Source organism: Desmodus rotundus, chromosome 8, assembly GCF_022682495.2.
Source record: "Desmodus rotundus isolate HL8 chromosome 8, HLdesRot8A.1, whole genome shotgun sequence".
Lineage (NCBI taxonomy): Eukaryota > Metazoa > Chordata > Mammalia > Chiroptera > Phyllostomidae > Desmodus > Desmodus rotundus.
The window spans coordinates 33,177,312-33,195,652 of NC_071394.1; positions in this window are offsets into that span (position 1 = coordinate 33,177,312).

Sequence of the window (18,341 nt, forward strand, 5' to 3'; positions counted from 1 at the left end):
GTTTTAAATTTATTCTAAACTGTTCATTCAGTTTTTTACTCACTCTTATTGGTCATGGCCATATGTATTTTACTAAGTAAATGTTCATTTCACCTTGTTTTTCAAGTTTATTAATGAAAATATATACGTATTATTTTTTTTCAAATCTGTCTTTCCCTGGGTGGGTGGTTCAGCTGGTTGTGGTGTCATCTTCTACACCAAAGGGTTGTGGGTTCAATCCCCAGTTGGGGTGCATGTCGGAGGAAATGGATTGATATTTCTCACATCAATGTTTCTCTCTCTCCCTTTCTCTTTTTCTAAAATTAATAAACATATCCTCAAGTGAGGATTTAAATATATATATATGTACATATATATGTGTGTGTATATATATATCTTTTGTCCCTTTCTTCATTTTAAAGATACTTTTCTGTTTTCTCACTCACAAATTCTCATAATCTTATAAAAGACTTACAAGAACTTTTTTTGTTGGAATAATCTTTTTTAAAAGGTTGGGATTTTCTTAAATCTAATATTTGGTTTCTTTCTACATTATTAATTTCTGTTTTTATATGTATTTATTTCTGTATTTTATTTACTTAGATATATTTTGTTGGATTTTATCTAGTTTCTTGAGTGAAATGCTTAACTTATTTTCAACCTATTTTTTCTTTTTTATTAAACTTATTGGGTGATATTGGTTAATAAAATTATATAGGTTTCAAGTGTCCAATTCTATGACACATTATCTGTATATTGCATTGCGTGTGAACGACCCGAAGTCAAATCTTCTTATGTGACCATATATTTGACCACCTTTACCCTTTACTAGTCCCCTATCTTCCTCCCTCTGGTAAACACCATATTGTTGTGTGTCTGTGAGGTTTTTTTGTTTATCTCTCTTGTTTGTTCATTTTTTTGCTTTTAGTTTTATATTCCACATATGAGTGAAATCATATGGCTCTTGATTTTTTTTCTGACTTATTTTGCTTAGTATAATATTCCAAAGTCCACCCATGATGTTGCAAATGATAGTACTTCATCTTTTCTTATGATTGAGTAGTATTCCATTGTATGTATATACCACACCTTCTTTATCATAAGGAAAAGGGTAAAAATTGGAGAAAGAAGTAGGAGAGAAGAAAGAAGTGTTAGAGTAAATACCCAGGATGATGTGAATAGTTCCACCATGAGGTAGAACTGTCTTTACATGAAAGCCCCAGATAAAATTTGGCTCAGTATAAGACAGAACTTCGTAAAATTCAGGGTTGTCCAAATGAATAAAGGAGGAAGAGGAGGAGGAGGAGGAGGAGAAGAAGAACAAGAACAAGAAGGAGAACAAAAAGAAGGAGAAGAAAGAGGAGGAGGAAAGAAGGAAATAAACTGTTTTAAGAGAGTGAGTCCTCTCATCCTGGAGGTATTCAGCACAAGAATGGAGTATCGTCTGGCAAGGGCATTGCAACATAGATTCATGCATGGAGTGGGGAAACTTCTTTTAAGATCTTTCTCACTGTACTTGCATTCTATCATGTAATTTATTCTATTATAAAGTGCAACAAAGGATGCCACAAAACTATTTTTAATTCAAGTAAGCCCCTCACTGTAATAAACTCTATTGGAAAGTGAGAATGCTTTATTGAACTCAAATTGTGTTAAAATTAATAATTTTCTTAAAACCACATTCTTAGCCCTGACCGGTGTGGCTCAGTTGGCTGGGCGTCATTCTGCAAAGTGCCTCCCTCACACTGACGTTTCACTGCCTCTTTATCTCTCTCCCTCCCCCCTCTCTAAAACTAAACTTTAAAAATATTTTTTAATTTAAAACCACATTCTTAATCTGTAGTAATTGTAGAAGAAACAAAGATGAGACCAATTTTCTCTGTAAATATTTATTAATAAATCAAAAGAAATAGGAAAAAAGAAGAATCATAAATTTTCCCCTCTCCAGCTTACTGGAGTTTCCCTTACAACATAGTTTTAAACTTAGGGTTAAGAGTTGGGATGTTTGAGGTGTGCATGGGATCTAAAAGTAAAGGTGTGGCTTAAACACAATAAACAAGCTGTAATCTATTCGGCTATAGTTCAGGTAACAACTGCCCATTTTTGCCTTTACTTCTATTCTAAGACCTTCACTCAAGTCAGGGTAATTTGCTACTCATCTTTTATGTGTCTCAATAGCTTCTGCTCTCAGCAAGTGAACTGGCCACGTGGATGACAGACTTTCTTGCATCCAAGATGATTTGCTGCACAAGATACTAATTACCTTTGTTTCAACACATAACTCCCTTTCTCATGCGTGCTGGTATCATGCGCGCTACCTTTCTGAACGTCTAACCTCTGACTTACAACCATGACTTCCTATGCTAGATGACTGCCAGGATCCTTATCTTGGGCTCTGAAGGTAGAGAGCCTGAACAGACCTGGACTCTTGCCTATTATTCCCAGACTCTTCTTGTCCAGCCCTGTCTTCCTGCCCCTTCTCCATTAACCAGCACACCTATAATTTCTACTTTACACATTAAACATTGTACTGTGCTTGATGGGATTATAGACTGAATGCTTATGCCCCCTGCCCCACCCCCTCCCGCGAAGTCTTATGTGGAATCTCTAACCCCCCGTGTGATGGTATTTGGAAATAGAGCCTTTGGGAGGTAAGAGTTAAGTTAGGGCATGAGATTGGGCCATCACAATAGGAATAGTGGCTTTATAAAAAAAAAAAAAAAAAAAGGAGAAATCTATCACTTTCTCTCTTCCGCTTTCTTTTTCCACTTGCATGCTTTAGGGAAAGGTCACGTGAGGATGTACTGAGAAGATGGCTGTCCACAAGCCAGGAAGAGTTCTCACCAGGAACCAAATCAGCTGGCACCTTGGTCTTAAAATTCTGACTCCAGCACTGTGAGAAATAAATTTCTGTTGTTTAAGCCACCAGATGATGGTATTTTACTGTAACCACCCAAGCAGACTGACACAGCAGGTGCGCCAATTATATAAACTATTCTCACACAAATGTTATCTTGAAGCATTTTCTTTGGCCATTTGTTTGTCTCTATTTTAGATGAAGATCTAGATGAGTACTAACTCTACACTAGCAAAGAGAATTAGCCAATCACATGGATAAAAGTATTTCTAAAAAAATGATTATAAATCAAATTTCAAGATTGTCTGAACTATTAAAACAACCCAGAGAACAATGCAAGGGCTTCATATTTTGAAACACTGCCTCTACCCTGAATGCATTAACCATAGAATCTACATCCTCAAATAGCACTGGTTCCATCTGATGAAATAAGCTGCTTGGTTTGCCTGGTTTCATTCTGGTTGATTGTGGGCTGACCAGTTTTTTATGAAGATATATAATTTCACTCCGAATACAGGGATAGACTTGAAAGACCAGTGTAAGAAATCCCAATGGGAATACTTTGTCCCTGATTCTTATGTGATTAACATGTAAGTTTACATATTTATCACTCTGGAATCTAAGAGAAATATGAAGACAGGAATCCTTTTTTATACATCTTTATATCTTCACACTCAGCACAGTGCCAGATACATAAGAGACACTCAAAATAAGTTGGTTGAATGAAGGCACTTACATTTTATTTGGAACTTTGAATATAATTATACTACACAGCCATAATTTCTAGCATTCTATAATTTCTTTATCTCTTTGTTCAATAAATACTTATTTAGCATGTAATCTGTTACCAGTCCCTGTTCCAGACACTGAGGATGAAGTACACAAAATAAAATATTTTCTGTTGTGGAGCTTACATTTAACTAGGAAAATAAGCAGCTATCAAACAAACATACTAGAAAGTATAATGCAAAGTTAAGCATTAATGAATAAAATGAAGATTATTAAAATTGCTAAGGAGATAGAGAATGACAAGTAGATGCTATTTTAGACATGGAAGGGATGTTTGAACAGGGAGCTAAATGAAGTGAGAGAGTGGGCCCTCTAAATAGTTGAATAGAGAGCATTCCTGCAGAAAGAACAACAAATGCAAAGGCTTTGAGACATGAGTGTATATGATGTGTTTGAGGAGTAGCAGCTGCAACGAAATGAGCAAGAAGGGTGAGAGAAATTAGGTTAGAATGGTAGATAGATATTAGATCACATAGGGACTTCTAGGCCATTGTTAGGACTTGAATTTTATTCAAAAGAAGCTATGGGAAGATTTTTGAATCAGGAAGTGAATGTAATTTACACTTTTAACAGATTACCCAGGTTGTTACAAGAATAGACTGGGTGAGGGGCAGCGGGTGGAGAGAATGGAATAAGACCAGTTGGGAAGCCACTGCACCAGTATATTAGGGATGACACGTGCTTGGATCCAGGAGTTGGTGGATTTGTGATCAAAAAATTAGATTCAAAAAATATTTTGCAGACAGAATCAAAGGGATTTGTTGGGATAAGGATATATTTTAATCACTGAGAGGAGCAAAGGATGATTTCAAGTTTTGTGGCAGAAAAGCAGACTTCAAGGGGAAAACCATGAGTTCTGTTTTAAACATACCACCTAGTCCTGACCAGTGCGGTTCAGTTGGTTGGACATCACATCATCCAGTAAAGTAAAAGGTCACTGGTTAGATTCTTGGTCAGGGTATATGCCTAGTTTGCTGGTTCAGTCCTGGGTCAGGGCAGGTATGTGAGGCAACCAATTGATGTTTCTCTCTCACACTAAAGTTTTTCATGCTCTCTCTCTCCTTCCCTTCCCCTCTGTCTAAAAATAAATCAATTAAATCTTAAAATAAAATATATACCATATAAGTGGAATAATTAGAAAATGAAAATGGTATAAATGAATAAAGTAACTCTTCATTCTAACCCCAGCCCAGGCAGCTAACAACCACAGATCACTTTGTAGCTCCTACCATGTGGCTCTGGGCTAGACACAAGCAGCTGCTGACCTTGGCCTATATCAGAACCCCTCACAAGAAGTCCCAGAACCAACACAGCTGGTGGCTGGCTTCAGACCACACCAGAGCACCACCCAATTGGTGCCACAGGTGACACACCCAAAGGGTGGACTTGGCAGGCACAAGAGCCATGTTAAAGTGAATCGTACTTGATTGGGTCCACCCACACAAAACAGCCTTCCAACACATTCAAAGTCAGTCCTCACACCCGATCAGCCGGAGGGCCAGTCTTACCCACTGATGTGCCAGTAGCAATCAAGGCTCAGCTATAATAGGAGAGTACACACAACTCAATATGGGATGTCCCTACAGCACCCAACTTAAGTGATGTCCACTGGACCCTACAGGACACTTACTACATAAAGCCATTCTGCCCGGAAATGGGAGATATGGCAGATCAACCCAGTACACAGAAATAAACACGGGGAAGCAGCCAAAAAAGAGGAGACGAACAAACATGTCCTAAGTGAGAAAACAGGACAAAACTCTAGAAGAAGAACTAAACAAAATGGAGGCAAAACAATCTACCAGATGCAGAGTTCAGAACACTGGTTATAAGGATGCTCAGTGAACTTAGGGGAAAAGTAGATGTATTATGTAACGTATCTTGAGCATTCTTGATGGACTATTGGCTATCTATTTATCACTGGCAACTATTTGCTGGTTGAAAACAGGAAGTGATAATATTCACCTGACTTGTTTTCTCATAAAGCCATTTCTATGTTGATCGTGGGACTCAGTTATATTTTTTACTTCAGTCACTCCTGAAAAACAACAAATTTAGAGAAGTAAAAAATAGCTTAAATATATAGATATATAATATATAATGGATAAATGAACTCAGTGACAACTTCACAATTTAGAAAATATGAAAAAAACAGTCTAATATAAAGAACACATTAGATAAACTTAACAGCAGATTAGATGAAGCAAAGGATTGAATCAGCACATTGGAAGTCAAGATAGCAAAAAACCCCAATAAGAAGAGCAAAAAGAAAAAAAAATTAATGAGGATAGTTTAAGGGGCCTCTGTGACATAACCACACACAACATTGGTATCACGGGAGTGCCAAAAGGAAAGGAGAGAGAGAACGAGGTTAGAATCCTATTTGAAAAAATATTGACTGAAAACTTCCTTAACCTGCCACAGGAAATAGACATAAAAGTCCAGGAAGCACTGAGTTCCAAACAAGATGAACCCAAAAAGGACCACACCAAGACACATCATAATTTAAATGGCAAAGGTTAAAGACAAAGACAGAATTTTAAAAGCAGCAAGAGAAAAGTAGTTAGTTACTTATAAGGGAGCTCCCATAAGACTGTCAGCTGATTTCTCAACAGGAACTTGGCAGGCCAGAAGGGATCGGCACAAAATATTCCAAAGATAAGGACCTACAAGCAAGATTACTCAACCCAGAAAAGCTATCATTTAGAATCAAAAGAGAGATAAAAAGCTTCCCAAACAAGAAAAAGCTGAAGAAGTTTATCACCACCAAATTAGTGTTATGAGAAATGTTAAAGAACTTCTTTAAAAAGAAGAACAATATAAAAAATATGATTAAGAAAATATCAAAGAAAAAATTCTCACTAAGACAAACATAATAAAAGCAGTGGATCAGCCAACACTAACACTAGTATGAACATTAAAAGGCAAAAGTAGAAGATCCTGTGTAATTTGACCAATAAATTAAGGGATATGCACACAAAAGAAGTGTCAGGGATTGCTTCATAAGTTACATAAATGTCTAACCAGTACATGGTACACCTGCAATTAATATAATATTAAATATCAACCATAATTAAAAAATTAATTTTTAAAAAAACAGTTATTAGTGCCAAAGGTCAAGAAGTTTAGGTAAAACACAGACTGAGAATTGACAATTGAATTTCATAATGTCAGAAGTCATTAGCGATCCTGGTAAAAGCTAATTAATTATAGGAATATTAGCAAAAAGTCTGATGAAATAAGCTTAAAAGAGAATACCAAACACAGTGATTTTCATGCAACACACATTTATATTGACTTGACACTGAAAAATTAAAATCTTAAGAGCACAAATCTTTTTTATTATCATTGCCATGTCAATTTCAACTTAGTCTTTATCAATCTTATAAGACATAAATTTTCATAGATTTACAAATTCCCACATAAATTATTTATCTTCAAAATAATATTAGATGTAAATTTTGCTACATATTTTTTACCACAATAAAACATAGTAAAAATGTTTGACAAGAGATGGTATGACATATATATGAGGTCTGTCCAGAAAGCATCCATCCATGTAATATGAAAAATAGAGGCATTTACTGAAGATGATACAAGACACAAGAAACATTGTACACAGGACAGTGACGCCCCAGTCCCCATCAAAGTAATGACTTTCTTGAGAAATCTGGTTCACTGGTAGTGGTTTTGAGTCAAGTCATTAGGACTGCAGCACAATGTCCCTTCTGCTCTGGTGGCAGAAGCTGCAGAAACAATTTTGCCAGGACATGTTTCATGCCAAGATCCTGCATCAAAATCTCGGACACAGTAGTGTTTGGAATCCCCAGGGCAGCTTTGAGGTCTCACAGTGTCCGTCACCAATCTTTGTTGATTGCAGCCCATACACGCTCAACGTTCTCAGATGCTCTGCTTGTTGCAGGCCTCCCAGAACATGGATCACTTTCAACGAATTCTTTACCATCTTTGAAGTGTTTGTGTCACACTTTTATTTGTGCTGCACTCATTGCATCATCCCCAAAAGCCTTCTGAATCATCTGAATAGTTTTTGCAGATGAAGGTTCAAGCTTAACACAAAATTTGATGCAGATATGCTACTCTACTTGCTCAGTCATTTTGCATGTGACAGCCACACAGTACACATGCTCACTCAATAGTGTCTACGGCCCCCACTGACTAGTACAGTGAAGTCGTCATTGTTCACGCATGTGCATTCCAGTCCACTCTCCTTGGTGGCCAGGTTACATCAATGTTACGCAAACTGTTCTCATTATATTAACAATGGCTGGACTTTTTCTGGACAGACCATGTATACCTAAATGGAAATTATCAGTCTTAAACAAAATTTGACAATGTGCTTAAGTGACTGTAAAACATATGAACGTTAAAAACCTCACTCAAATATCTGCATAGTTGGTCAACATGATGTCGTGCATACAAGAATTTGGAAATATCTAACATTTTAAGTTTTGTGATTTTTGTCCAAACACATGATTTTTATAGGCACAGAGTATACTTTATAAAATTTACCTATTCTTATTTTTAATTTTTCAGCTGGGCTGACACTGTGGAGGCCACATAGTTGAATATGAAGGTCCCCGTCCTCACAGAACTTCCAGTATTGCAAAGGAGCAAAGAGGCACACAAATACCTGTAACAGGTATACACTGGAATAAAGAATATAAGGGATCAAAAATGTGTCTCCTTTGTATTCTTTTTCACAATACTACTAAAGCATAGCCCTGGCTGGTGTGGCTCAGTGGATTGAGGGCTGGCCTGTGAACCAAAGGGTCGCTGGTTTCATTCCCAGTCAGGGCACGTGCCTGGGTTGCAAGCCAGGTCCCCAGTAGGGGACATTTGAGAGGCAACCAGACATTGATGTTTCTCTCTCTCTCTCTCTATTTCTTTTTCCCTTCCACTCTCTCAAAAATAAATAAATAAAATCTTTTTTAAAATGTTAAGAAAAAGAATAGCAACATCCAAACAAGGGAGTAATAAAAAGAAGAGGCTGTGAAATGCACAGAGGCGGCACATAAGAGGAGGCAGATAAAAGGGATCCTTAGGATGGTGGTGAAAGGTCTCAGAATATCAGTCCTACACTAGATGCAGAGGCTACCAGCCAGGACTGAAGTAGTCAAAGCTCTCCAAAGTCGTTCCCATCAGAAACGAAGTGCATAGAGTACCTGAAGTGCCTGAACTATGACGTTAGACAACTGGATGAGAATTTGTGATTGTATTCATGGTAAGTATGCAAAAAATTAAGCAAATAAACAAAGATAGTTATTATCTCCACTGAAAGCAAAAAGAGTGCAGGAAAGGAAAAATACATGTGGTTTACCATATGGTCAGTTGTGAATAGCATTTACATAATCATAATAAAAATAGTAAGTGCAACTTTTCTATAAGGGGAAAGGGAAGAATGATATGTGTAGCAAGGATAAGGGGAGAAAACATATATCCTTAATTTCTATAATAGGAAATCAATAAATAAAAAGTAAACCAAGAAATCAAGAAGTAGTAAAATAAACTAAAAATATAAAATTAAAATGATACTGAATAGTGTATGCAGTGTAATATTGTGTAAATTTTAAATAAACAAACCTACTAAAACAAAAAATACTCAATTTTTTATACATTAGACTCAATTATATATGTATATGAAAAACCATATAAAGTAAACTGGAAAGAAAAACATCCAATTGTTACTCCTATTGATAACAAAGATGGACGAGTGGCTTTACTTGTAATTGCTTATTTTTTAAGAAAAAAAGACTAGAAATTGACATGGTTCATAGCTATTCTGGGTGATGAGTATATATGGGTTTCATTATTCTTTTAACTTTATTTTATTTCTCAAAGTAAAAACTATGTTTTTAAATTAAGAGAGCAATATAAACAGAACTTATAACTGGAATTTGCTGAATGAGAAAAAAACAAGGGTCTTTGGCATATGTGAACTTGGGCAAAAATTGTGCACCAGTAGAGGAGTTAAAAATGAAGAAGCCAGGCTGGGTTCTTCTATTGAATCTACTCAACAATCAGAAGTGTTATAATTTCTTCTCCATCTCAGGGTCTTTGCATATGTTGAAATTCATGCCCTGCATTGCCCTCCTCTCCTCATCTCTCCCCTAAAGATACACACACCCATACTGTACCCACTAATTCTCACTTATTTTTCAGGTCTCAGCTTAAATATTATTTCCTGGAAAGGGGTCCCTGACCACACCTCCCCCTCCCAGTTCACATCCATCAAGTTAGTAACTGCAATTCATTTAGATTAACAGTTAACCCTTGAACAGCACAGGGGGTGGGGGTGCTGACCGCCCCCCGCTTGCTTTGAAAATCCACATGTAACTTCTATATTCTGATAGTGAAAAGCATAGAAAGACTAGGAGAAAGGCACAGAGGGAGTTAGGTGGCATTAGAGAACAAATAGAAAAGGATGAAGTAAGTTATCTAGGGAGAAGAAAACTGCAGAAAATTTAAAGACACTAAAATTTATTGTTACAATTGTACTACGTGTATTGCAGACATAGCATTAGACTCATAAAAACATATATTATTCTTAACTCTCTCAGTTGTTTGTAAGATAGCTCTGACAGGTCTCATTTTACCAAGAAAGAAATGGACTCAGACAAGTTAACTCATTAAAGGAAGGTGACAAATGTAACAAGTAAAGCCTATCTGGCCAGCAGTCCGTTTAAAACCAGCCTTGGAGACCACTCTCTGCACAAGTTTGATTCTTATTAAAAGTGTTTTTATACTCTGCTCTATTTTACACTAGTTAAGCACACAATAAATATTTGTCGAATGAATGAAAATTCCCTTCGCAGGAATGTTTTAAAGGTAGATAGAAACCCAGTAGGAGGGAAAAATATACTTTTAAGTTGATAATGATCAAATTTTTATTTTTTTAAAATCAAAATATACTTGCTAAGAAAATATTGGTTGCCAAAAGATTAACTGAGGATGTGGTCTAATCATCTTCCAAAGCATGAAGCCAACCTAAAGAGAAAGTTATTTTTGGCTTTGAAGAGTTGTTCTTATGCATGCAGAATTACAAATGGCCTAATTTTCCCTGTATCTCCATAATTAACAGAATAATTATTGATCAGTACAAAGCACACAGTCTCTGGAGACATGATTTGTGTGAGCACTTAGCTTTTCGAAAGCTTAAATCACTACAGTCAGTATTAAATTTATAGTAAACATGGTATAATTAATTTACCTATTTTATTTGCACATGAACATAAAGCTTTTCATGCTAAATGTCTCCTTCATTTGGGAGAGAATGCAAATGTATTACAATGACAGAATAAAAAATAAACTGGAACTTTTATTTTCCCTGTGATGCTCTTTGTTTTTAATTTACTCGGACTTTTCATCTATCATGAAATTTAAAATATTTCTCAACTTTTACCTTCAATTTACAGGTGCAAAGAAGAGTCCAGGGAGAGCATTTGGGTAATAATCAGAATCCCCCAGAAGATAAATGCACTGAGGCTGGGCTGTTTGCCCTCTTGGTTCTCCAGTCTGCTCTGCTCTGTTCTGTATCACTGGACCATACCTACAGTCTGCCCCTTACCAGCGGGTTTCCTACTGGACTTGGACGATGGGAGTTACTGATGGGAGGATGAAAGACAAAAAGAAGCCAGACCGTATCATCCCATGTCTCTCTGCTCAGGTGACTTCAAGTCTATAGCAACACATGGCACTCTTTTGTGCCTCCAGCTGCCTACAGAAGAGACCTGCCAGGCTACCTTGACCCCTCCTAAGCTCTGGTAACACCATCTCCTCTTGTGCTGTAGTCCAAGGGTAATAGTGGCTTTTGGCTGTTACTAATCTCTGCATTGCCTCAGGGTCATCGCTTGTTCTCTTTGCAAGCTCTTCTGTTTCCTATCTCATCAATTATTGTATTAAATTTCCTCTGTAATAAATATTTAAAGCAGTTAGTAATTCTCTGATTAAAACCAACTGATACCATGTATTAATCCTAAAGGGGAGAAACCTAGTTTATCCTAGTACCTAGAATGATACCAAATACATATTAAGTAATCATTGAAAATGTGTTGAGCAAATACATCCTCTAGTCTAATACTCCTCAAACTTTATCAAGTATCAGAACTACCTGGAGGGCTTGTTTTAATTCAGATTGTTACCCCCTCACAACCTCCATTCCCCAAGTTTCTGATTTAGGAAGACTAGGATAAGACCAAAAAAGTTGCAATTCCGACACATTCACAGGTGATGCTGATGCTGCTGTTCCAGGGGCCACACTTCGAGAACCACTGTTTGAGGCCATGGTAGAGGCCGGCCTGAACATGCACAGTGCAGTAAGCGCACTAACATTTCATATTTAAAGTATTTAAAGGTAACCTGGCATCCATCTTCAATGATTGAAATCACACTGATGAAAATTGTGTGGTTACAATAGTTGCTGCAAAAGCCAGAAAATTATAGTATCTTTCTAAGCTTTTACTAGAAATGGTTATCACTAGTCAATTAAGTCCTTTTTAAATTCCTGTTTCATTTTTTCAATTTATTCTTGTTTAGTCAAATTCTGAAGAGGAAATTGTCCACTTTCATAAAATTGATCAAGCGGAGGACTGTTGTTATTTTATTCTCTATAAGGAGCATAAGAAAATAAGTTCTACAAAATAATACTTAGAAATTCATTCAGTATCATTTAAAGTAGATATCACCATAAAATGACTGTCGGTCACTCACGTATTAATATAAATTAATTTGATTACTCACATGTCTTTGCCATGACATGAGAAATCTCAAATTAATAAAGATGGAGGGTACTGTATTACCACGCTCCATTTGATGACCGCAAGCCTTGTGAGAACAAGGTCTACACCTGCGTTGTTCTATTGTGCATGCACCAGCACCCAGTGCAGCGCCTGGTATACGGTAGCCATTCATTGCTCATTGGCTGAATGGAAACAAAGAGCAAATGAATTAATTACTGAATCATTGCAAACTGAATTGATTTTTTCCACGGTTTATTTTTAAAAGAATTTTGTTCTTGTCAATTCTCGTAGCTCACTTATTTCCCTCTGCCCACAATACTCCCACTTACTTTCAGGAAACTATCTCTGGCAAGGATGGGATAAGTAGACAAGGCTTTAACTAATAAGCATTGTGATGACATAAAGCTATTACACTGGATTACCTCCGATGGCTTATAAAAGAGCACAATTGTAAAATTCCCTAGACTTTATTAAGGTTAAGCCTAGGAGTCATCTTTAATTTCTCTCCCTCGCCTGCTATAATCCATTAGCATATTCTATGAGCTCAATTTTTAAAATTATCTTAAATATGATTATTTTTTACAACCTCTTCTGGCCCCACGCCAGCCCAAAGCCACCATCTTCTTTGACCTGTACTATGGTGATGTCATCTCTGCTCCCACCTTTGTCTCTTGCAGTTTTTTTCTCCGCAAGGCAGCCAAGATGATCTTAAAATGTGTTCCTTAAATAACAATAATAATAATCCAATCGTGTCAGTTGGAACCCTCCAATGGCTTATCGATATTTGTAGGACAAAATCATAATCTTTACCCTAAAGGATCATGCAGCTGCCTCCTCAAAGACCCCCCTTCTCCTTTATCCAGCTTCCAGTTCCTAGGACCTGCCAAGAACATTTTACGTCAGTCACCTCAGTGCCTTTGCTTTGCCGTGGTTGTTTTCTCCACCTGTAGTAATCTTTCTCAAATCTTTATTACAATTTTTCACACCATTCAGGCCTCTACTCAAAGTTCACTTCTACCAAAGCTCTTCTCCAACACCCTACCCAAAATAAAGTTTTCTTCCTTCCTGGGTCACGTTGCTTTTTTTCATAAATAGACCTACTTGTGATCACAAACTTTTTTATCAGTGTACTCATTTATGGTTTGTGTCCACAGTAGGATGCAAACTCCATTAGTATGTCCAGTTTGATTGGAGCATAATTGATATACAGTACAGTATCAGTTTAAGGTATACAACATAAAGATTTGACCTACATATATTATAAAATATTATCAAAATCAATTAATATCCATCACCTCACATAAATCTCATGTACATTAGAAAAAAAGGGAAAAATGGTTTTCCTTGTGATGAAGACTCTTAGGATCTATCTAAACAACTTTCAAATGTGTCATTGGGCACTGTTAACAGTAGTGATCATGTTGTACATTAAATTCCCAATACTTATTTATCTCATAACTGGAAACTTGTGCCTTCTGACAACCTTCATTTGATCTACCCTCCCCCATCCCTACCTCTGCTAAGCACGGGTCTGAGACATCGCTGTCCCTTTTTTCAACTTCTGTACCCCAGTGTCTTTAGTAGCAACTGGCAAAGGGCGAGTTCCCTACAAGCATATGTTGAATGAATGAAATATCAAATAAAAATTGGCCTAAGTTAAACATGAAAGTAGAATACATTTGCCTTATCAACTGTCCTTTTCTTGCTGTAGTCCTCTCCCAGTGGATTCCCCCCCCCACACACACACACGCACACACGCGCCCACACACTCAGTCAAGTAGTGGGTTACTGGCTTTCTTACAGCTGCACCATGAAAGACTGTAGTTGTATCACGCATTCACAGTGTAATAAAAATGACTGAAAATAACTTCTGTTAAGAACCTATTTTTTAAAATAATGACTAAATATTTTCTTAACCTGATGAACAAGGAGGTATATGAAACTAGAAAGTGCAGAGAAGATGAACCCAAAGAAGATGAAACCAAAGAGACCCATACTAAGACTCATCAAAATTAAAATAGCAAAATATAAAGACAAAGGGAAAATCTAAAAAGCAGCAAGATAAAGACAGTTAGATAACTATGAGACCTCCCATTAGACTGTCAACTGATTTCTAAGCAGAAAGTTTTCATGCTAAAAGGAATTTACATAAAATATTCAAAGTGAAGAAAAGCAAGAATCCATAACAAAGACTACACAACTCAGAAAGGCTGTCACTTAAACATTAAAGGATAAATAAACAACTATTCAACAACAAAAGCAAAAGGAGTTTGTCACTACAAAACCAGTATTACAACAAATGTGAAAGGACTTTCTTTAAAAAGAAAAAAAGAACAAATATTAATAACAAAATGGCAATAAATACATACCTCTTAATAATCACTTTAAATGTAAATGGAAAAAGTACTCTAATCAAAAAACATAAGGTACTTGAATGGATAAGAAAACAAGACCTATGTATATGCTGCCTACAAGAGACTCACTTCATACTAAAGACATACACAGACTGAAAGCAAAGGGATAGCAAAGGATATTTCCTGCAAATAGAAGTAAAAAAAAAAAAGGTGGGGTAGCAATACTTATGTAAAAAATAAAAGACTTTAGAACATAGGCTATATAATAAGAGACAAAGAAGGACTCTACACAGCAAAAAAGGAAACAATCAAACAAGAGTACCTAACCTTTGCAAACATTTTCACACCCAACATAGGAGCATCTAAATATATAAACAAAATGTTGATGGACATAAAGGGTAAAATCAACAGTAATATACTCATAGTAGGAGTATATTTAACACCCCATTGACATCAACAGGTAGATCTTCCAGAAAGAAAACCAGAAAGGAAACAGCAGCCTTAATTGATACATCAGACCAGGCAAACTTATTTAATACTTTCAAAGCATTTTACCCTAAAGAATATACAATCTTTTTAAATGTACATGAAGCATTTTCCATTACAGACCACATGTTAGACCACAAATTAAAGTCTTGATAAATTTAAGAAATTGAAGTCATATCAGGCATCTTCTCTGACCACAATGATATGAAACTAGAACTCAATTACAAGAAAAAATGAAAAGCACACAGATACATGAAGGCTAAAAAACATGTAACGAAACAAAAAATAGATTAACAATGAGATCAAGGAAGAAAGAAAAACATACCTAGAGAGACATGAAAATAAAAACAAGACAACCCAAAATCTATGGGACACATTAAAAACAGTCATAAGAGGGATATTAATAGCAATGCCAGCTGACCTTAAGAGACAAAAGAAATCACAAATAAGTAATCTAATCTGATACCTAAAGAAACTAGTAAAAGAACAACTAACAAAGCCCAAAGTTAGTAAAAGAAAGAAAATAATAATGTTTGGAACAGAAATAAACACAATAGAATCTAAAATGATACAAAGATCAATGAACCCAAGAACTGTTTCTTTGAGAAGTTAAACAAAATTGATAATATTTAACCACTTATCAAGGAAAAAACCCCAGGACTTCTGGTCAAGATGGCAGTATAGGTAAACACCGCTCACCATCTTGCACAGCCACATCAAAATTACAACAAATCTATACAACAACCATCATCCAGAACAATCAAAAATTGACCCGAATGGAAGTCCTACAATTACAGAATTGAAGAAGACTGGTAAGAGGGGTGGTCATGGAACAGTCTGGTCCCATACCCATCTGCGGTGGATAAAAATCAGGAAGGACATCTCAAGAGTGAGGGGTCCCAGCCTCATACCAAGAACCCCAGCCCTGGGTCTTCTTTAAGAAGAAGAAAAATAGGCTCTGGCTGGTGTGGCACAGTGGATTGAGCACCAGACTATGAACCTAAGGGTCACTGGTTTGATTCCCAGTGAGGGCACATGCTTGGGTTGCCAGCCAGGTCTCCAGTGAGGGGCGCTCAAGTGGCAACCATGCATTGATGTATCTCTCCCTCTCTTTCTCCCTCCCTTCTTCTCTCTTAAATAAATAATCTTTTTTTAGAAAGAAGAAAAATAAAAATAAAAATGTGAACAATAAAATGGTAATAAATTCATATTTATGAAAAATTGAACATAAAACCCAAAATAAAAAAGCAAGCAGAACAGAAACAAATCATAGATACAGGGAATGTTTTGATGGTTGCCAGATGGGAAGGGGGTGTGGGAGAATAGTGAAAAGGTGAAAGATTAAAAAGTACAAATTTGTTTTTACTCAATAGTCATGGGGATGTAAAGTACAGCATGGGATGCCAAATACACCATAGGATATAAAGTAGCCAAGGAACATATCACATCCAGCACAAATAATGTCCCTGTTTTATTACAAAACCTTTGATTACAAAATCATAACTATGTAATTCTGTAACATAACAATATAACACTTAAGCACCCCATATGATATTTTAGGTGAAATGTTCAAATTGCTGTCCATCTCATGTGAGACATTCACATACCTACCAACCACACTCAAGCAAGCCTTACTTCTCCCAGATCCTGTATTTTCAGGGCCTGTGTACATGGACAATGGTGTGGGGAATGCCTGAGAGACTGGGCAGCTGGGTCGGGGGGAACAAAGGAAGAATATTTGAGACAACTGTAATATCATAAACAACAAAATATAAATTAAAAATGAAAAACCAGAGAAGACCCAAATGAATAGAATCAGAAATGAAATGGAAGAAGTGACAACTGACACCACAGAAATATAAAAGATTATAAGAAAATACTATGAACAGTTATATGCCAAAAAATTGGACAATCTGGAAAAATGGATAAATTCCTAGAAACACACAATCTGCCAAAACTGAATCAAAGAAAAACAAAATCATAACAGACCAACTACAACTAATAAAATCAGAGCAGGAATCAAAAAGTTTCCAGGGAACAAAAGTCCCAGACTGGATAGCATCACAAGTACATTTTACCAAACAGGCAAAGAAGAACTAATACCTATCCTTTTCAGACTATTCCAAAAAATTCAAGAGGAAGAAAGTCACCCAAGCTCATTTTAGGAGACCAACATTATCCTAATTCCAAATCCAGAGAGAGAGACTACAAAGAAAGAAAATTATAACAGATGTAAAAATCCTCAACAAAAAGTAACCAAATCCAATTCAGCAATGCATCAAAAAGATCATATAACATGATCCATAAATCAATTAATATGATACACCACATAAACAAAATGAAACATAAAAATCATATGGTCATAGCAATAGATGCACAAAAAACATTTGAAAATATCCAGCCCCCATTATAAAACCTCTCAACAAAGTGGGAAAAGTGGGAATATACCTCAACGTAATAAAAGCAATATATAAAAACCCATAGGTAACATCTTACTCAATGGGTAAAATCTAAAAGTGTTTTCTGTGTTGTTGTTTTGGTTTTCGTTTTTTTAAGATCAGAAACAAGACAGGAATGTCCACTTTCATCACTCTCGTTCAACATAGTGTTGGATGTATTAAATGCACCAAGCAGACAAGAAGAAAAAGTAAATGGCATACAAACTGGAAAAAAAGATTTAAAACTATCAGTATTTGCAGGTGACATGATACAGTATATAAAAACCATAAATATTCCACTAAAAAACTATTAGAACTGTTAAGTGAATTTAGTAAAGCAGCAGAATACAAGATAAATATTCAGAAATTGGTTCCATCTTTATCTGCCAAAAACAAACTATCAGGAAGAGAAATTAAGAAAATAGTCTTATTCACAATTGCATGAAAAACATACTTAAAAACAAATTTAACCACCGTTGGTGGGGATGCAGATTGGTGCAGCCACTGTGGAAAACAGTATGCTTGTTCCTCAAAAAATTAAAAATGGAACTGCCTTATGACCCATCAGTTTCACCTCTAAGACTCCAAGCCATAAATCTCCAGGAGGAAAACGTAGGCAGTAAAATCCCTGACATTTCTGTTAGCAATATTTTTTTCTGATATTTCTCCTTGCACAAGGAAA